Here is a 21,577-nt window from a genome sequence, read left to right as displayed (position 1 = left end):
GTGACTTCTTGGGGCACAGGGATCTGAAGCCACACTATGTGCTGGCTGTACTTGCACTTTCAAGGAAACACTATAAACAATATGGGTACTAGAGTAGATAGACTTTTTATAACAATTACCAGGATGCATTGGGTATGACTGGGACATGCTTGCCAGTCAGTGTAAGACTCCGCCCTGGCAACATCAACAAACTCTTACCAAAACTCTGATCTACCAAACTCTAGATAAGTTCCAGAAAAGGCAAGAATCTGAGGCACTAAGGGGAGTCCATAATACAAATAGATGTCTCTGTCTTTGCCTTTTTTCTGCACCATGTAATACCTTGTGTCACTAGACTAATATTAGGATGTGCATGTCAGTGCATCTGTATGACGTTCACAGTGAGAATACATGAGTATTTTATTCTCCATGTCTGCATGTGTTACAATAAAGAATAAAAGAAAATCATGAAGAACTCAAACTGAAGCTAAAGTACAAAGCAAAAATATTAGATAGTAAAATACTTTTGTTAAACTATAGATTTAAAACTAAAAAAGATGAATAAGCCAATAACAAAAACATTATTGATTGGGAGCACTTAAATTACTACAAATTAAAAATGAAAGAAAAAAACAAAATAAGCAAAAACTGCCTTTAAGGAATGGAGAGAAGGGAGAAGCACCCTCCATTTCACAATAGTTTAGTCATCTATAAGTTAATGATACAAATGGAACAAAATTGTCCTCTAATTGTTAAAAATGCCTCATTTTATCTCTGCAAATGTTGTTTGAAACAACAAAATGCCTACCTTCATTAGCAACTGATAAATCGGAACAAACAAATGACCCAGTAATCAATATAAATTCTATCAAATAAATTGTATCACCTATAAAATAACCAAGTCATTATGCCTAACATACAACTGTAGCATTTTAAAATTATAGCACAAAATATTGTTATGAGAAGTAGTGATGTCCTCAGTGATTTCATTAGTGAAGTTATGAGTGCTGTCACAAATAATGTCAGTTATGATGTCATCAATGATGTAATGTGAGATGCCATAGGCAGTTCAAAGGGGTGAAAGGAGTTATGGTTTAAGTAGTCATTTCACTAGTGATTTCACAAGTGATGTAATCATCATTGTCACTTATGATGAAATTAGTGATGTTATGGTGAATGTGAGTTTGGTAATGAATTTGGGACAGAACTATAACTTACTTCTAACATCTTGTGTCAGCATATTGGTCAGAGACATAGAAAACATCTCGGAATATTTCTTCTAAACAACATATCCCAGCCCATGGAGTTAAGTTAGAAGACTGGAGAGTTGATAAAACCTAACTTTTGTTAAAAACATTAAAACTGGTTAAAATTAATGATCAGAGTCTGCAACACATGTAATATCAATTATTTGCTAAAGTGCTAATTCCTCCAAGGCATACTGTTCTGAATATTCTTTGCTTCTCAGGGAATCTAAATCATAAACATTTTCAAGCCTCAATGTGCTACAGTAGATCAAATTAAAAGATCCAGCCATAAAAGTGCACCCTTACCACTGTCCATTCTTTAGCAACAACATATTCATGAATTGTAAGGGAAAATCTAAAATTTCCAAATACAATCAGTGTCCATTGGTAGCTGCGTTTAAAAGAAAACAGTTGTATTTCAGTGGTTTGTGGGTTTTTGAACTTTAGCTCATTTCTCATCCCAACACCTAACTATAATGTCACTTAAAACTTTGTTTTTCATTGCATTTCTAGGCTTTTTTTAATGTAAGTTTTTTTTTTTTTTTTTTTTTTTTTAAAACATGTTTTTATTAGTTTTTCAAAACAAAAAGCCATACATTTCCTTGCAAATAAAGTCATTGTTACAGTTCAACATCAATTTGCGGTGTGTCATCCGGCTTTCCCCTATTAGTATCTATCTATAAACTAAACTACTAAGAACTTGTGTGCACTTCCCGGCCCGCTAAACCTGCCCGACACTGTCAATCCAACGCCACGTAAGGAGAGGCGTACAGGTGCAGCGTGGATCTATCGCCCCCGGTGATCAGAGCCCCCGACACCCCCCACACGGGAGCAGGGGGGGGGGGCGAAGGAACCCAGCGTAGGAGGGAAGGGGGGAGGGGGGGGAAGAGGACAAGGCGGGAGGATCCCATGATGCAGAGCTCTGCGCTAATGTCCATTGGTCAAGTGTGCAGAACTATTGGTGCCTTGGCATGCTTGTGTTGGGGGGGGGGGGGGGGCGAGCCGTCAGGTCATCAGTGTTGGTGAGGTATTAATGCAAGATGTGTGTGTGCCTCCAAGTGCATTGTTATCTTTCTGCAGAGGGCTAGGCCCTCAGCCCGCTAAGTGGGCACAGCTGACTATAATTCAGGGGGGTCTTTCGTCATTTTTAGCTTCCAACCTGGAGACTAATACACCCCAGGCCTCCTCTCCCATCCGACCCAGACCCCTATTTTAATGTAAGTTAAGGTCTTAGACCCATATCTAACTACAATGCCACTCTATTTTTTGTTTTTATCGGTGAATTTCTGAGTTTTTTAATCACTTTCTAAACTGGGCCAAAGGACAACACTCCTCATGCAGCCAACCTCAGTTGCCAATGGCCTTTGGGCATGATTGCCCAGCCCACATTCTTGACTCCGTTTTTTGTGGTACAGCAGTACTCCAACAGTACCTGTCATGCCTGCTTCCAACTCATGGTGCCAGGGAACTGTTCAGGATTCCACAAGGAAGCTTGCACAGTACTGCAGTACTATGAGGGGGAAGCATGTATGGAGGTTCCCCCAGGAGTATCATGATGCTTCTCAGATTGGCTGTTCTAGGTCGACACAGTACCTGAAGTTCAATTTGGTTTTTAATTCTAATCTCTGGGTGGATGCTAGAGGCGAGGATGAGGGTATCCTTATTTTACTCCCTTATGCCTATTTTTAAACTTTCTCAAGACACAGGGGCCAAGTAACCGAGCCCTGTAATGGTCAGTTCAACATCTTACTGAGATGTTGCGGCTGGCTCGTTAGATCGCAAAGTGCTTCAATCCTGTCCCCGATACCATGGTACGCAATTGACTAATGGGAGAAAAATCTCCCTCAGCCAATAAAGGGCCATATTTATACCTTTTGATGCAAAACTGCGATGACGCAGTTTTGCGTCAAAAAATGTAACGTCGGCTAACGCCATTTCTTTGCGCCACCCGGGCGTCAAATTGATACTGTAACGCTCCGTGGCGCAAACCACGGGTTAGGGTAATTTTTTTTTACTCTAACCATTGCACTACGTCGTAAAGGAAAACGATGTTGATGTGGCGAAAATTACTTAAATCCAGTTTTGACGTCGCAAACCGGATAGGTGCCATTTTTCCCCACAATTGCGTCCAAAAGCTGCGCAAACACAGCAAAATGTGCTCCCAGAAGCCAGGAGAGACCCCAGGAAGACCCCAGTCGACCAGGAACCAGCCAGGAGCACCCAGACAAGACCCAGGAGAGGGAGAGGGAGAAGAAGAAAAGGAAGTGTTGTTTCAGTGCAGAGGAGAAGGAAATACTGATGAAGGAGGTGACAGAACACCAGCATCAAATTTTTGTCACCTCAAAATTGCCAATTGGGTGGAAAGAGGCAATTTGGAAACAAATTGTGGACAAGATAAAAAGAAACGCTGGCATGACTGCAAGCGCAGGACCAAGGAAAAAATGGCAAGGAACAGGAAGGCAGCACTGCAAACTGGAGGTGGGAGTCCAGCACCGCAGGAGCCCTGGACCGGATGGAGAAGATGGTGGCAGCCATCATCCCAGAGGAGATCCTCATAGGGATTCAAGGACAGGACCGCGCAGACTACCACGAAACCACACAGATGCAGGGAAAGTTGCATGGGGGAAAAAAATGCCTAAATGATAACTGCAAGCAGGGGGGACATACCTACTACACAATGCATGTCAGCCCTGAAAATCAGGCAGTGGAAAGGTCAAAGGGGCACGGCATGAGTGCATGGGCTGTGCAGGGAAAACCAGGGGCACAGCACAACACTACACCAACAACCTTTGCATGGGGGTACTCTGCCATGCCAAGGATGTTGGAAAGGCAAAGCCAGTCCAGGAGGGTAGGGCACAACGTAAAACTGCCCTGCTGTCACACGACAGCTGGTATTGTCACAACATGAACTAGGGCTCAATTTCCAGTCTCAGGCCATATCCGCAAGTGGTATTTACCATTGACAACAGTTGCCACTACCACCTGTGCTGTATGTGCAGGTCAAGTAGCTAATGGCAGTTAGGTGGCCATGGATCAAACACACCCAAAATAGAGGGTTCAGATTGACAACGTTATCAATCTCCTGTAATTCCTAACAAAGTGTAAAGCCTGTCAAATGCTCATGTCTATAGGTGCAATAAACATCTGGTAGTGTTACTTACATTATGAACTACACAGCAGTAGTGTCATACCCATGCTGCCCAATCCAGGGTCTACCCCATGCCTGTGTTACAATAGCTGCAATGCCACCGTGCAACATCCTAAATGTCATACTGCTAAGACAACAGCATTGAGAGGGAGGACATATGTGTCTAGCTAGTGAAACACACCCGCACAGTCATAAGAGGAAATGGAACACTGCCAGGCCCATCATTGCAATCCAATGTAGCACACATTCCACAACATCAACATTACACACTACCAATGCTGACACCTGTATCGTGCGTTGCCAATGCTATACATAGTATGTGCTTGGTCTCAGCAACATATATGTGTATGAGAACTATCCGAGACTGGGTCAGTTCCATATTGTTAAGTGTGTTGCAAGTGGCATCAGAACACCCACAGCCATTGCAAAGCCTCACCATGCTAATGGAAGTAGACAGAGGGTTGAGTAGGACAAGAAGGTGGCAACATACAACTTGGACAGAACCTACACCTAGAGGATGTGACGCAGACAATTCCCCAAACTGCCCACACTACATGTGACATGCAGGTGGGTCATAGGCCAGTGAGAATGCTAATATTAATGACAGGAACAATGAACAGGAACCAAGATTACAATGTCTCACTAATAGGAAGTCAGTGATGTCACATTACAACTGCCACAACACAGACACACATATTGTACAATATCTCATTGCAGAGGACAATGGCTCTCCTGTGAATATGCCTGTCCTGGACTTCTCTGATGACATGGATGACGAGCTGACAAACATTAGCCAGGAGACCCTCCAAGATGTCCTTGGAACCCTCCAGACCCCACCTTAAGTCGCAAGGAGGAGTACAGATGCAGCAGCCATCACAGAGGACCCACCCACCACCCCAATAGTACAACCTCCCAGCTCCAACCCAGCTGAGGAGTCTGAGGACACTGGTACCACCTTTGAGAGGACAGTAGTGGGATTACAGCAGGAGCTGGCCGAGGAGGTGTGAGTGGGGATACAAAATATGGCAGCCAGCCTTGAGGGGATGCGCACGTGCATGATGTAATCTGCAGAACAGGCAGCAGCCATGCAAGAGCTACCATCCCTCCTGTAAGGACTACAACAATGTGTGGGGGATTTCACCACAGCAGTTAGGGAGTTGCCACAACACCTGGCATCCCAAACCTTTCACTGCGTGCACAAATGCAATCATGACTCTCTCAGGGCCGACCTGGCTGCCTACCACAGTGATGTAGCTGGTATACTCAAGGACCAGCAGCTCCTCCTTGCTGCAGTAATGCCCTTAATAGCCCCACAGTCGGCACCAACCGGGAATTCTGGCTCCACGTCTTCAAACACTGAAGTGTGTGTTGCCCCTTCAAACCCACCACCACCAATGGCAGAGGAGAAGACACACACATCAGAAGATGAAGACCTGGAACAGATCGCCTTCACCCGTAGGAGTACCCGGTCACACAAGTCCATGCTACATGGGCACTGATTTCCTATGTCCTGCGCTTGTTAACATGCCAGTCTTGCTTCAGTTGGTAACATGCACTGTTCCCTAGCACACTGTTTACCTTACCACTATGCACTGCAATTGTTGCTCACTACCTCATTGGCAATTCATGTACCTCTGCACTGAATGACACTTCACCCCAGGATATCTAATGACATGTCCCTCACCATTGCACTTGTGTTGCATCACAATAGAAGGCGTCACACTAATGGACTTACAATCCTGGACTATGTAAATATTGCACTACAGCACTTTAAAATACATTGCACTTACACAACCACTTTGTCTCTGTGTAATGTGACAAATCAACTGTGTAGGAGATATGTGATGTATGTAACATGTCAATGGCCATAGAATGTCAATCCAACAGTGTAGAAAGAATGTGGGCTGATAACTATGCACTGGGGTCTGGATGTTATCTTCTTCTGTGCTTCCTTAGGCTTATTTCTGAAGTTAAATGAGAACAAACATTATAATGCTGTGTAGAACAGAAAAAGTCAGCTTCAAAGTATGTATAAGCTGAAACTCAATGTGGCCAACATTTCCTTCAAGACAATCTTTATGTATGTGACATCTGACTATAAACTTTAATCTCTCACACACACACACACACACCATACAGCAGGAATGGATGTGTAGGGATGTATGGACAATTATGTAACCTGGGAGTACAGTGTAAGAAATTATAGGTGTGAGTTATGTATACAGAACTACATAAGATTATACCATCACTCAGCTTATCAGGGTTCACATGAACATCAGGCTGCAGGCAGACGTCCCACAGTGCCCAAGATTCCAATTCAGGACTCAAACGATGACAGATGGAAAAACACACCAACCTTTACAACACATTGGGAACCATAGTAACCTTGAGTGGTGGGTGCAATGGATGGCAGATGCATAGAGAAGTAGCGTTGATGTAGCTGCCAATGTGACAGCTCATTTGGAAGTGGGAATAACCATGTCAATAATGGGATTCTGATGCAGGATGGAACACAAATGCAAATACTAAATTGACACTGTGCGCCCGTGCCAAGGCCCTGATCCCCAAGCATATGACACATACTGTAATGGAGTACCTAAAACTTTATTTTACAGTAATAAAGGAACCTTAAACTAGGGGAAGCTCCTTCACTAACCTAACCTATCCTAACTATACATTACCCTCAATTGGCCCTAACTACCCTAAGCTAAACTTACTTCATGTTTAACCACACACTCTAAACATCACCCCCCCTTATATGACCGGACACATGTAGTACAACATATACTAACCTAAACACACACATACTAACTTATCCAAAACAAAGATATATTTTTTTGATCCTTTTTTTTTATATACACATAAACCCAACATCAAACACAACCACCCACCCACCCACAAAGAAAACATGTAAAACTATAACTCCCTCCACCCCCAACCCACTTATACTAACACAACTAACAGTCTTCTCTAACCTAACACTAAGCCCCCTAAAACCACTAAAGATAAGATCGAGGAAAGAGGAGGGAGGGGAGGGAATCATGGATGAGGATCCATTTTTACAAATTGGCCCTCCACAGGATCTTTTTGATACCCCACAGTCTCCTGCTATTGCGGGAAACCTCCTGCTGCAGCCTGTCTATCCTGCGCAACATTCGTTGCATGTCACGTTTCAGTGTCTGTATGTCCTGATTGTCTATCACAGCAACTGGGGTTGTCTGTGTACCACTTGTAGATGGCATTGCTGGTGCCGGTGCCGTGGTTGGAGGGGGAGGTGCTGCTTGTGGGCCTGGAGCAGATGAAGTTGAGGGACCGGCTACAGTGGCTGTCATCCTTGGGGCCACTGTGGTCTGAGCTGTGGTGGTGGTGGCTGTTGAGGGCAATGCTGGCCCCCCTGGGGCAAATGCCCTCCAGACCCCTGTGGCTCTCTCATGGTGATAACGATGTGCCATATTGCGGAACCCAGCCTCCACATCTAGTATGTGGCTGTAACTCATTGCCTGCCTCTGGAATTCCCTGGTCTCCTGGGCATTCATGGTGGAAGCTGTAAAAATGGAGAAAGCCAAACATTAGTGACATCATTGTGTGATATATCTACAGATGATATTCTAACACTTCATCAAAAATAGCACATACAGTCCAAATCACAGTACAGATGATAGAATATCCCTGAGGAATGACATGCCAACGCAGCCTACAAATCTACTATCTAACAGCACAGCAATGCACAACAAGGTGTGTCCTTAATTAAATGATCTGTGCATCTTTGTACTGCTATTAATCACATAACAAATGCTGCAAGTACTCCACATGTGCCAGGCCAACTAATAACTATCTTCTGGATGACAATGAAGGCCCACAAGACCTGTGACTTGTAAATGGAACTGGCTGGACGGTATGCAGTTGGTAATCATGAGGGGGCATTGTAGTTTGGAACACATGAATGTTTGAATTACATGTCTGTCTTCCACACTGGGATCATCACACTAGGTACACATATTTCCTAACCCTAACCCTGTGCCTCAGGGGGGGATGGACATGAAACACATACTTTCAAACATCAAGGACAGCCAGGACATTTCGGACAGCTGTCCATTGGTTTAGTCAGTCAACCACAGGTAAGGAGGGCTGCCAACTAGGATTGACTCAAACATTGGACAATCACATCCACATTAATTTTCTAAATGTGGACAATTGTCTACATCATTACATCTCACTGACACCTTTCCAAAATCATGCACATTGATGCAAGCACCCATCTGGCCTTGACCTGCATGCACGCCTATGACATTTCACTCAAGTGCCACATAAACGGAGCACAACATGTGGAGCCAGATGCTGCCAGAAAGTCAACCATACAGTCCTACATGTTCATTACTTAAAAGGGATGCTCAAGTCTGTGGGTACAACTTCGGCATCACTGGTCTGTGTGAATCAGGGTATGACTTGCTGACTAAATCATGACACTGGCCATCTCCAAATTAATCATTGGCATACATGTAGCAACAAATCACCCTGCTCACCTGTCCATGCCTATAGCGCAGCACTCGACTCCCAATATATGACTCTCTGCCACAGAACGTCCACCTCGAACATGGAACAAACTGTCAACCTCCAGTCAAGTAACATATCAGATATTGTGCCAGCACATCAAACCTTACAATGAGTCCACCACACAGGAGTCAATCACACAACAGCTACAAACACAACACAGGACAAACATATTAGCACTTACTGTATACGTCTGGGTCCGCAAATCAAGCCACTTCACCAATTGTATATGGGGCGGGTCCACCTGTAAAACATGGAAGGGTGAAATGTGCTCAATGTCTGCTCACTGTACAAAACTTGGATCAACAAATTACTGTATGTGACATTTGATATGATAGAGCAGCACATCAGGCATGTAGACACACCAACAGACATAGGTGGTCATTCTGACCCCGGCGGTAAAATGCACTTACCGCCGGTCAGAAGACCGCCATAACACCGCCGCGGCCGCGGAAACCCGCCACGGTCATTCTGACCCGCAGAAGGCAAACCTCCGAAAATCCGACAGCCACAACCGACCGCCAGACCAGCGGTCGGCGGAAAGGTGGAGGTGACCAAACCTCCACCGCCACGCCAACAGAAATACGCCCATGCCATTACGACCCACAAATCCACGCGGCGGTCATTCAAACGCGGTATTCCATTGGCGGGACACACCGCCGCGGTCAGAATACACACAAACGAACAAAACTCAGCCACATTGGACGATTTGAATCCCACACACCTGATACACATACACACACCACTCCCACACACACAATACAATATAAAACACCCACCCACATCACCCACAAACCCCTACGCAAAAAAATTTGGAAAGAAAGCCAGAGCGAGACACCAGCATCCACAAACTAACAGCCACAGCCACTCAACACCATCACCCACACACTATCCACACACAAAACAACACACACCACCACACTCAACACACTTAACTACACATACTCCACCCCACACATCATACACACCACCCCATGGCACCCCAAAGACAACCCCGCTTCACAGACGAAGAACTCAGGGTCATGGTGGAGGAAATCGTTCGGGTAGAGCCCCAGCTGTTCGGCACACAGATACAATACACCAGCATTGCCCGGAGGACGGAGCTATGACAGAGGATTGTCGACAGGGTCAACGCAGTGGGACAGCACCCCAGAAATCGGGAAGACATCAGGAAGCGATGGAACGACCTACGGGGGAAGGTGCGTTCCATGGTCTCCAGGCACAACATCGCCGTGCAGAAGACTGGCGGAGGACCCCCACCTCAACCCCCACAATTCACATCATGGGAGGAGGAAGTCTTGAACATCCTGCATCCTGACGGCCTCGCAGGAGTCGGCGGAGGAATGGATACTGGTAAGTTGAAGCTTCAATACTGCTTCCCCCCCACCTGCATGCCAAATCATACCCCAACCCTCACCCCCATCCTCGAACCCCACCCTCACCCCCACCCCCATCCTCACCCCTACCCTCACCCCCACCACCATCCTCACCCCCACCACCATCCTCACCCCCACCCCCAGCACACCTATTCCCCGCCAATGTCTCACCATCACAACCCACACATCCCAAAACCTAGGCCTGCATGCGTCCACTAAGCATGGACACCCATCACCAAAGCATGCCCAATGCATATACACATCCCCCCCACAAGCCACCCTCACCAAAGCCCCCACACACGAATGCCAGCACTTGGGGACACGAGAACCCATAGATACACCCATATGCCACACATTGAAACTATAACCATACCTCTATACCCCTGCAGGACCTGACCGTCAACACACTGCGGCGGAGGGGCCAGAATTCTCCACACCCCCCACCCAAGAGGCCGTCAGCGATGACAGCAGCTCTGTCGACCTGGACACCGATGACCAGCCCGGACCATCGGGGACCTCTGGACAGTCAGTTCCCCTCACACAGGCCCAGGCCACTACAGACCCAAACCCCTCTGGGAACACCAGCACAGCTCCCACCCAGCGGGCCCATGCCTCTGTCTCCAGGGCGCGTCAATCTGCGGTGTGTCTACCACTACAGGGCACCCAGGATAACCCACCACCCCAACAACAACAGGGACCTGGGGGCAGTGGTAGTGGGCACACCGGCCAGGGGGCAGAGGCCCAGGGAAACAGGGCAACTCGGAGGGCAGCTGTGCGACAGGGGGGGGACGGGCCCAGGGAACCCACTCTCCACGAGGTCCTCACCACCATCATGGGAGCATACAACCGCTCCCAGGAGACGATGGCGACGGTACTGGCCCGGTTCCAGGAGATCCAGGTACTGCAGGAGGAACACTATCGGGGGTACAGGGAGGACATCAGAGCCATCAACACCACCCTGGTTACCATGGTAGGGCTGCTGCAGGACCTCGTCAACACCAGGGCGGACACTCAACAACACCCAAGGGCCCCTGCCACTAGCCTGGACCAAGAACAGCCAACCACCTCCGCCGGCGCTAGTGGACAGGAGGCCCACGCACAGCAGCAGCCCACCAGACCCCCACCTCCTGCAGGAGAAGAACCACCCCGCAAGAGGGCCCTGAGATCTCGCAAGAAGACAGAGTAGGATGTCAAGACCCCCGCCAGCAATGGATACCACCTGATGTCATCCCACTGTCCCACATTGTCACCCTGTCCATCCTTGAACTGCCCATGCTCCATCTCTCCACAGGCCTCTGGACAATGCACCTGTGTGACTGTTACTCTGGACTCTGCCATGGACATTCCTTCACCATAGCCCCCACCCACTTGAAACCACCCATCCCATTTTGAGCACTTAAATAAACACCTATTTTGCACCAAAATATCTGGAGTCTGGCTGTGATTTCAATATATTGTAATTGACATGACAGTGCAAATATGTCCTTGTACATGGTGAAGTCAACAAACAGCTGCCACAAAGCTGTAGTCCATGGGGAAACGAAGCACAGGACTCGTAGTGGGGACCCCAGATCTGAAATAGGGAGGGAAAAGCCAAAACTCAGTCATCATACACTGGGGCAAATAGACAGGCAGCAGAGATGCAGGAGAGTAGTTAACATTTACTAAATTATCTTTGAAATGTTACCTGTGTCCTATTGGAAGTACTGTTCAATGATTCTGTCCCTGTTGTCTGTTTCAGCCCCGTCGTCTTCCTCCTCGTCACTCTCCTCAGGTTCCACCGCTGCCACAACACCACCGTCTCGACCATCCTCCTGCAGGAAAGGCACCTGGCGGCGCAAAGCCAGGTTGTGAAGCATGCAGCAGGCCACGATGATGTGACACACCTTCTTAGGTGAGTACATTAGGGATCCACCTGTCATATGCAGGCACCTAAACCTGGCCTTTAGGAGGCCAAAGGTGCGTTCGATCACCCTCCTAGTACGCCCATGGGCCTCATTGTACCGTTCCTCTGCCCTGGTCCGGGGATTCCTTACTGGGGTCAGTAGCCACGACAGGTTGGGGTACCCAGAGTCCCCCACTAGCCATACACGGTGTCTCTGTAGCTGTTCCATCACGTAAGGGATGCTGCTATTCCTGAGGATGTAGGCGTCATGCACTGACCCTGGGAATTTGGCATTTACATGCGAGATGTACTGGTCAGCCAAACACACCACCTGGATGTTCATTGAATGGTAATTTTTTCTGTTCCTGTACACCTGCTCCCTGTCTCTTGGGGGAACCAAAGCCACTTGGGTCCCATCAATGGCACCAATTACGTTGGGAATATGTCCAAGGGCGTAGAAATCACCCTTCACTGTAGCCAATTCGCCCACCTCAGGGAAAATGATGTAGCTCCTCACGGATTTCATCAGGGCAGACAACACTCTGGATAACACCTTCGAAAACATGGGCTGAGACATCCCAGAAGCAATTCCCACTGTTGTCTGAAATGACCCACTTGCCAAGAAATGGAGTACTGACATGACCTGCACCAGAGGGGGAATCCCTGTGGGTTGGCGGATGGGGGACATCAGGTCGGGCTCCAGCTGGGCACACAGTTCATGGATAGTGGCACGGTTAAGACGGTAGGTCAGGATAATGTGGCGTTCTTCCATTGTCGACAGGTCCACCAGCGGTCGGTACACGGGAGGATTCATCCGTCTCCTCGCCCAACCCAGCGGACGGTGCCTAGGAAGGACAACATGGAGCACACAGTCAAGCAACCCACAGGTACGTACTCACAGCTAGCACAGTAAACGATTCTCTATGCAGTGAATGGCGTGTCTGAGTGGCTATGCAAGGCCTAGGCCTGTGTGACGCAGTTGAAATTGAGCCATGTGGGCCCTGGAAATGGCGGCTGCCTGACCTGTGAAGTGTGACAATGGGATGTGAGGTCAATGCGCTGGCGTGGCACACCGCGGCGGGCGGCGGGCGAAGACCGCGGCGCGAAGCCGCATTGGTTAACATTGAAGCCTATGGGTTTCAGGAGCCAATGGCGAAGGGCGCCGGCGGTGGCGGGACGCACCGCTGCGGTACGCACCGCCGCGGACGTGACCGCCATTTTCTATCTACTTATCCACTTGCGACTTGAACTTTCACAGGAGAGGACCTATACTGCAAGTGTTGCTGTGACCTCGGTCTGGAAGGGACAATGGCTGCTGCGCCTGGGGAAAGGGCCCCTGCCTTCACTGGAGAGGAGTTGGAGAAACTTGTGGATGGGGTCCTCCCCCAGTATGCGCTACTCTACGGTCCTCCACACCAACAAGTGAGTTTAATTCAATCTGGATTTGGGGCCACTGGCTGGCTTGGGGGCCTGGCGGGGGGCCTGGCGGGGATGGGGGCATGTTGGGCCTGGCGGGGGGCCTGGCGGGGATGGGGGTCATGTTGGGCCTGGCGGGGGGCATGGCGGGGGGCCTGGCGGGGATGGGGGGCATGTTGGGCCTGGCGGGGGGCATGGCGGGGGGCCTGGCGGGGATGGGGGGCGTTGGGCCACTGGCAAGGAAAATGCTGACAAACTTGAACGTGGTATTTCTCCCTCCCTGTACGTGTCACATAGGTCCGCGCCCATGAGAAGATCGGGATTTGGCGTGCCATCGCCAAGGAAGTCCGGACCCTGGGGGTCCACCATTGACGGGGCACCCACTGCCGCAAGAGGTGGGAGGACATCCGCCGCGGGACCAAGAAGACCGCCGAGTCTCTGCTGGGGATGGCCTCCCAACGTAGGCGGGGTGCCTGCCGTCAACTGAGCCCCCTGATGTTCCGGATCCTGGCGGTGGCCTACCCTGATTTGGATGGGCGCGTGAGGGCAGCACAGCAGACACAAGGGGGTGAGTACAAGCATTATCTACTCTGTTGTCGTGCAGTGGAGGTGTCTGGGTGGGGGAGGAGGGCTGGGGGTCCCCCTAGGCCAGGGCGATATCTGTAGGCTGGGCACCCCCGTAAGCCCCTGTGTCCCCAGCCACCACCCTCAGTAGTTTGTCAGTACAGCCATCCCTGGGCCGTGTCATCCATGGGTGCAGTTGTCAACTCTAGGCGTGTAGGGCATGTTCCACGGAATGCGTAGCGGACCCCAAGTGCGCAACTTAGTGCAGGGGGCATCTGTGTCTGTCATGTCCGCTAACTGTACCGGAGATCCATGTACTCAATATCCCTTTATTTCTCTCTCCCCCCCCCTTTTTGTTTGTCTTTCTGTGCTTGTGTGCATCAGCATCATCAGGCGGAGGAGAAGTGGCATCGGGGCAGGAGGGAGCTGCATCTCACATGGCCCAGGAGGGCCATGCCACAGAGTCAGACTGGACCAGTGAGACGGAGGGCGAGGGGAGCTCCACGACGGGGACGACTGGACCCTGCAGCGACACGGACACGTCCTCGGAAGGGGGCTCCCTTGCGGGGGTGGCACCATCCATGCCCCCCGCCATTACAGGTACAGCCGCCACCCAGCGCACCATCTCTGCCCTCCCAGCAGCCCCTCAGCGTTCGCCCCGTGCCCGCTCTGCCAGGAAGCCGGGCATCTCCTTCGCCCCAGGCACCTCAGGCCCTGCCCCTGTTACCCCCGCTGCCCTCAGTGAGGAGGTCATTGACCTCCTCCGGACGCTCATTGTTGGGCAGACTACCCTTTTGAATGCCATCCAGGGGGTGGAGAGGGAGGTTCATCGCAGCAATGCGTACCTGGAGGGCATTCATTCGGGTCAGGCTGCCCATCAGCGATCGTTCCAGGCTCTGGCCTCAGCACTGACGGCAGCCATTGTCCCTGTCTCCTGCCTCCCTCTACTAACTCCCTCCTCCCAGTCTCCTGTTCCTCTGCCTGTCCCACCCACACCATCAGACCAGCCTGCACACACCTCAACACCCAAGAGAAGCTCATCCAAACATAAGCACCACAGATCACGCAGACATTCACACACGCAACATTCCGATGCAGACATGCCAACAGTCACTACCACCTCTGTGACCCCCACCTCCTCGTCTCCCTCCTCCCTCCCTGTGACGTCTACACTCACACCTCCATTCACCTCACCATCAGCCAGTGTTTCCATCACCAGCACACCCTCCACTCCAGTCCGCACACGTGCAGTCACCACCCCCACTGCCATTTACACGTCCCCTGTGTCCTCTCCCACTGTGTCTGTCACCCCCTCTTCCACACCACACAAACGCAGCCACCCACCCACCCAACAGTCATCCACCTCACGACAGCCTATCCCTCCTGCACCTGCACCCAAAGACAGCAAACGTGACTCACCTACAACCACATCCTCTCCCTCCACTCCCATTCCCACTGTACCTACCACTCTCCATTGTCCCAAGAAGCTCTTCCTCGCCACTACTAACTTCTTTCCTGACCCTGAGCCCCCCCTCCTTCTCGTCGGGGTAAGAAGAGCACCTCAGCCACCACCAGCCCTGCAGCCCCCTTGACAAGGGTGCAGGGGTATTGGAGCCCGCCAGCCCGCATGTCTGGATCTTCGCCCAGCAGCAAGGGGACAGCCAGCCCACCCCCTGGGAAGAGGAGCAGAAGGCGGAAGGGGCGCCGCAGGAGCCCGCCTTCTACATCCCCCCCGGACACCACCCAGAGACAGTCACCAGCCACAGCTCCAAAGGGAGGAAAGGGCCACAGGCCCACGACTAAGGAGGGCAAGGGCAGCAAGTCGGAGAGGTCAGGCAGCAGGCCTGCTGCCCAGGAGGAGCCCACAACCCCCATAGCCGCTGCCCCGGGAGGAACCGGCACAGCTGCCCCGGGAGAGCCCACCACCCCCATAGCCGCTGCCCAGGGAGGACCCAGCCCAGCTGGCCAGGAGGGCCCCACCACCCACAGCCCAGGTGGGCATTGAAGGAGCACCATCCCCGCTGCCCAGGAGGGCACCACCAGGCAATGAGCAGTTGGCCATAGACCGGCCGCCGTCTCCAGAACCGCTGAACTGGGCCCCGCCGTCTCCAGAACCGCTGAACTGGGCCCCGCCGTCTCAAGCACCGCTCCGCTGGGCCCCGCCGTCTCAAGAACCGCTGAACTGGGCCCTTCAAGGCAAGGAGCGCTGGACTGGGCCCCGCCGTCTCCAGAACCGCTGAACTGGGCCCCGCCGTCTCAAGAACCGCTCCGCTGGGCCCCGCCGTCTCAAGAACCGCTGAACTGGGCCCTTCAAGGCAAGGAGCGCTGGACTGGGCCCCGCCGTCTCCAGAACCGCTGAACTGGGCCCCGCCGTCTCAAGAACCGCTCCGCTGGGCCCCGCCGTCTCAAGAACCGCTGAACTGGGCCCTTCAAGGCAAGGAGCGCTGGACTGGGCCCCGCCGTCTCCAGAACCGCTGAACTGGGCCCGCCGTCTCAAGCACCGCTCCGCTGGGCCCCGCCGTCTCAAGAACCGCTGAACTGGGCCCTTCAAGGCAAGGAGCGCTGAACTGGGCCCCGCCGTCTCCAGAACCGCTGAACTGGGCCCCGCCGTCTCAAGCACCGCTCCGCTGGGCCCCGCCGTCTCAAGAACCGCTGAACTGGGCCCTTCAAGGCAAGGAGCGCTGAACTGGGCCCCGCCGTCTCAAGAACCGCTGAACTGGGCCCCGCCGTCTCATGAACCGCTCCGCTGGGCCCCGCCGTCTCAAGAACCGCTGAACTGGGCCCCGCCGTCTCAAGAACCGCTCCGCTGGGCCCCGCCGTCTCAAGAACCGCTGAACTGGGCCCTTCAAGGCAAGGAGCGCTGAACTGGGCCCGCCGTCTCAAGAACCGCTGAACTGGGCCCCGCCGTCTCATGAACCGCTCCGCTGGGCCCCGCCGTCTCAAGAACCGCTGAACTGGGCCCCGCCGTCTCAAGCACCGCTCCGCTGGGCCCCGCCGTCTCAAGAACCGCTGAACTGGGTCCTTCAAGGCAAGGAGCGCTGAACTGGGCCCCGCCGTCTCCAGAACCGCTGAACTGGGCCCCGCCGTCTCAAGAACCGCTGAACTGGGCCCTTCAAGGCAAGGAGCGCTGAACTGGGCCCCGCCGTCTCAAGAACCGCTGAACTGGGCCCTTCAAGGCAAGGAGCGCTGAACTGGGCCCTTCAAGGCAAGAACCGCTGGCCCTTTGGCAGACGTGGCAGGGCAGGATCTATCTCAGGCAGGGCTGCAGGATGTCCTCTGGCCAACTTGCCTCCTCCAGTGGCAGTGGGGTCTGTTATGGACTGTATGGACCGTGGCTTTGCACTCCCCAGGATGGCCCAGTGGGCAGGCCACCCACTGTATGGACTGTATGGACTGTGGCTTTGCTCTCCCCAGGATGGCCCAGTGGGCAGGCCACCCACTGTATGGACTGTTTGGACTGTGGCTTTGCTCTCCCCAGGATGGCCCAGTGGGCAGGCCACCCACTGTATGGACTGTTTGGACAGTGGCTTTGCTCTCCCCAGGATGGCCCAGTGGGCAGGCCACCCACTGTATGGACTGTATGGACAGTGGCTTTGCACTCCCCAGGATGGCCCAGTGGGCAGGCCACCCACTGTATGGACTGTATGGACTGTGGCTTTGCACTCCCCAGAATGGCCCAGTGGGCAGGCCACCCACTGTATGGACTGTTTGGACTGTGGCTTTGCTCTCCCCAGGATGGCCCAGTGGGCAGGCCACCCACTGTATGGACTGTATGGACTGTGGCTTTGCACTCCCCAGAATGGCCCAGTGGGCAGGCCACCCACTGTATGGACTGTTTGGACTGTGGCTTTGCTCTCCCCAGGATGGCCCAGTGGGCAGGCCACCCACTGTATGGACTGTATGGACTGTGGCTTAGCACTCCCCAGGATGGCCCAGTGGTCATGGAGTCCCCTCGTGGATCTGGCGTCGTGTACTCAAGTGGCTGAGGTGCCCCCCCTTCCCTTCCCCCTGAGGTGCCTGTCCTATTTTCTTTCTGATGCCCCTGCAGTGTTCTCTCCGTGGAGTTCTTGTCGTGGGACTGGGCCTTGCCCCTTTGCACAGGACCCCTGTGATCCACGGACAGTGGTTGGACTACATTTAGTAGCTGTGTATATTTTGTACATAGTTTATTTATTTATTGGGATTACTGGTGTACATATTTAAATATATCTGCCCGTTTATGATCTCTTATTTTGGTCTTTGCATTATTTCGGAGGGGGGTGGTTTGTGGGTTGTGACAGTGATCTGTGGGAATGCATTGATGTGTGTGTTGTAGTGGGTGTGGGTGGGTGGGTGTGTGCCGGTAATCTTTTCCCTCCCCTGTGTCGTAGGTGCAGTACTCACCGATGTCTTCCGCGCCGCCAGGCGTGCTCCTGGTATATGAGCAGGTATAGGAGTGCGGGGATGACCTGCAACTCTGGTTCCATACTGCCGGAATCTCGCGTGGAGTGCGTAGAGGTGAGCGTTTTCCCGTTCGTAGTCTGTTTCCGCCGTGTTCTTATCGGCGGTGCTCCCGCCCCGGAAAAGGTGGCGGATTGGTGGGTCGTGATAGGGTGGGCGGTACATTGTCTGCCGCCTGGCTGTTGGCGGGGACCGCCGCGCTGTTTGTTTGTACCGCCGTGGCGGGCGGAGTGTTAATACGGCGGGCCGTGTTGGCGGTTCCCGCCAGGGTCAGAATTGCATATTTTAGACCGCCGGCCTGTTGGCGGCTTGGCCGCCGCTTTATCACCGACCGCCAGGGTCAGAATGAGGGCCATAGTCATGCAAACATGCATTGAAACTGTCATTCCAGTGAGTGATAGACACACATATGCACACATGCACTGGCCCTAACAATCATGCGGTGCCAAACATGAATACTCAATTTTGTGCTAAATTATTTCTAGAGGGTGCTCCATTTCATCATTTGTTATTATGAGAGACATGCAAAGCCACATTCCTGGTGCACTGCATTACCAGTGACTCAGGAATTGCGGCTTGTGCATCAAGGGACAATGAGTTACTGTGTGATGCTCATGTGGGTTGAGTTTTGTTCATCAATTATTGGGCTTTTAATGGTCCATTATATGTGTGCCTGTGTTGTATGTAGGTTACATATGCCACATTGGCAGTGTACCCAGAGCCGTATATGCCCCCTATGACAACATGATGGCAGGGATCCTGTGTGTTACTTGATGACAATGTTACGCTAAACATGGATTGGCCATTTATCTAAATCAAAACAGCAAAAACATGTATACTGACAGTATCTAATTTGATCATCCATGACAGAATGCCTGGGCACAGATGCAGTCATTACACCTGAAATGTGTTCCTCTGGGACATGTGTACCTATATCAGGTATTGTGGATCACAGTTTGCCACATTCATTATCTTAGAATTGCCGTTGGGTGATCTTTGGAAATACAACCGAACTGACACTGTCCGCTAATTAAAACATGGGTTAGCAAATGTCCTACTTCTGCAATCTTGATGAGGTAGGTCTCTATTTGTAAGCACCATGGGAATAGCGGCACTCACAGGAATGCTGGCCTGCTGATCTTACCATACCACCATGTCTGTGATAGCCTTCATAGTGAGAAGTTAATAATTGTACATGTGCTGCACTATATCAGCAGGGGTGTACCAAACGTAAAATTGCAAACTATTTTGTCACTTTAAATGTATGATGGAAGCAGACAGTGGTCCCTTGCACAACATCATGCAAATAAATAGTTTGTGACCATGCATTCACAAAGTTCAGGGATCCCATGATGACCCATTCACTTTAGAAAATTGTTTGGCTAGAAAGTGACACAGATGGCAAAGGCACCAGCTACGTATCAGCAATTGTGCTCAAGGCAAAAATGTTGTTGGGCCATGCTACTCAATTATAGGATTTCTACGCCTACTCCGAAAAGCCACGAGATGAACCTGTTTAGTGCTACTGCAATCTGGTAGCATCCGGGTACAATTAGGTTTGACTACGTGAAAGATTGTCTGTCCAGGCGTAAACACACAGAAACAATTAAGTTAGGGACAGATGATTTTTTTTTTTATGTGTAGCATTTGCTTCATTTGTTTACGCTACAGCTATGGAAAGTAGCACAAAATATTATGATATTAGCAAGTGTGCATCACTTTGGCATCCAGAAATAATTTAAATGTTGCACAAACAAAGTTGAAATATTGGCCTAAGATATTAACAGAGGTTAGGAAGATCTTTGTACGTATGGCCATGAATACTGTTCAGACGTGGTTTAAAACAATTGGGGACTACATTGGTTCCTTGTATTATCATGTGAAATACATCCCATTCCTGGTACACTCACAGGCCCTGAATCATAAAGTTATTTTTTCCGCATTACCATCATCTATTGACGTCAAAGCGGCACTAATTTACAAGATTAAGTTGTCTTTTGTAAGTTTCTGCAGCTTTTGCATCAACAAATAACGATAAGGCGTTGCAAAAATTGTATAAATCAGGGCCACTGTTTGTTCAAATTGCATTCCACATGTCCACAAACATTGCACGCAGCATGTCACAAAATCTGCCCTAGTCACTACAGAGCATTTTACTGTACACATTAGTCTGATTTGTACTCACCAACAGGGCCACCAATCACCACACCGTGGTGGTCCAGCAGGTCCTGTTCTCGGGCCACCAGGTCAGCCCAGCGATGTTTCAATTGGTGGTCAGATGGTTCAATTGGTGGTCATTGCGCTGGGTGTTGAAGAGTCTTCTTAGGTGGGACAGCACTTTTGCCCACCTGAGCCTCCTAGCCTCCGTGTGATACGCCTCTATCACCCTGCCACCAGCCTCCAACATCAGGGGGAGGAAGTGGCACATCAGCCACACAAAGGCCCCCAGCTCCTCCTCACCTATTCTCCCCAGACGTGGCCTTACCAACATCTCAACAGTAATAAGGATAGGAAAGGGTAAAGAGGGAAAAATAGGGAAAGGAGGTATGGAAAGGAAACTTAAAGAACCCGCAAACAGCCTAACAATACCCCAACTAACAATACCCACTAACACACTCCCAACAGTACAAAGACAAATCTAATCTAAAAAAATGACAAAAACACACTTACACTGATTTACACAGACACTTACAAAAACAACAGATTACAATGGCAACAGCACACAGGAGACAAAAGCACAATATTCACAGACACAACTCAATACACAGCCACACAGTCTAGAATAATCTGAGACTGCAAAGTGAAAGTGAAAGTACACCCACTGTACCATTTCTGTAAACAGAATATCCTATTACATCACTTCCTGTCTCAAATGCGGTGCGTTTTTATTATATTGCTGAAATTTTATGACCCTTACGGGCTTTGCGTCAAACTTTTTTTATGCATATGCATACAAATTCCCCCGCATTCA

Source organism: Pleurodeles waltl, chromosome 7 (genome assembly GCF_031143425.1).
Source record: "Pleurodeles waltl isolate 20211129_DDA chromosome 7, aPleWal1.hap1.20221129, whole genome shotgun sequence".
NCBI lineage: Eukaryota > Metazoa > Chordata > Amphibia > Caudata > Salamandridae > Pleurodeles > Pleurodeles waltl.
The sequence above is the reverse complement of the archived record's forward strand: the minus strand, read 5'-3'. Positions refer to the sequence as shown.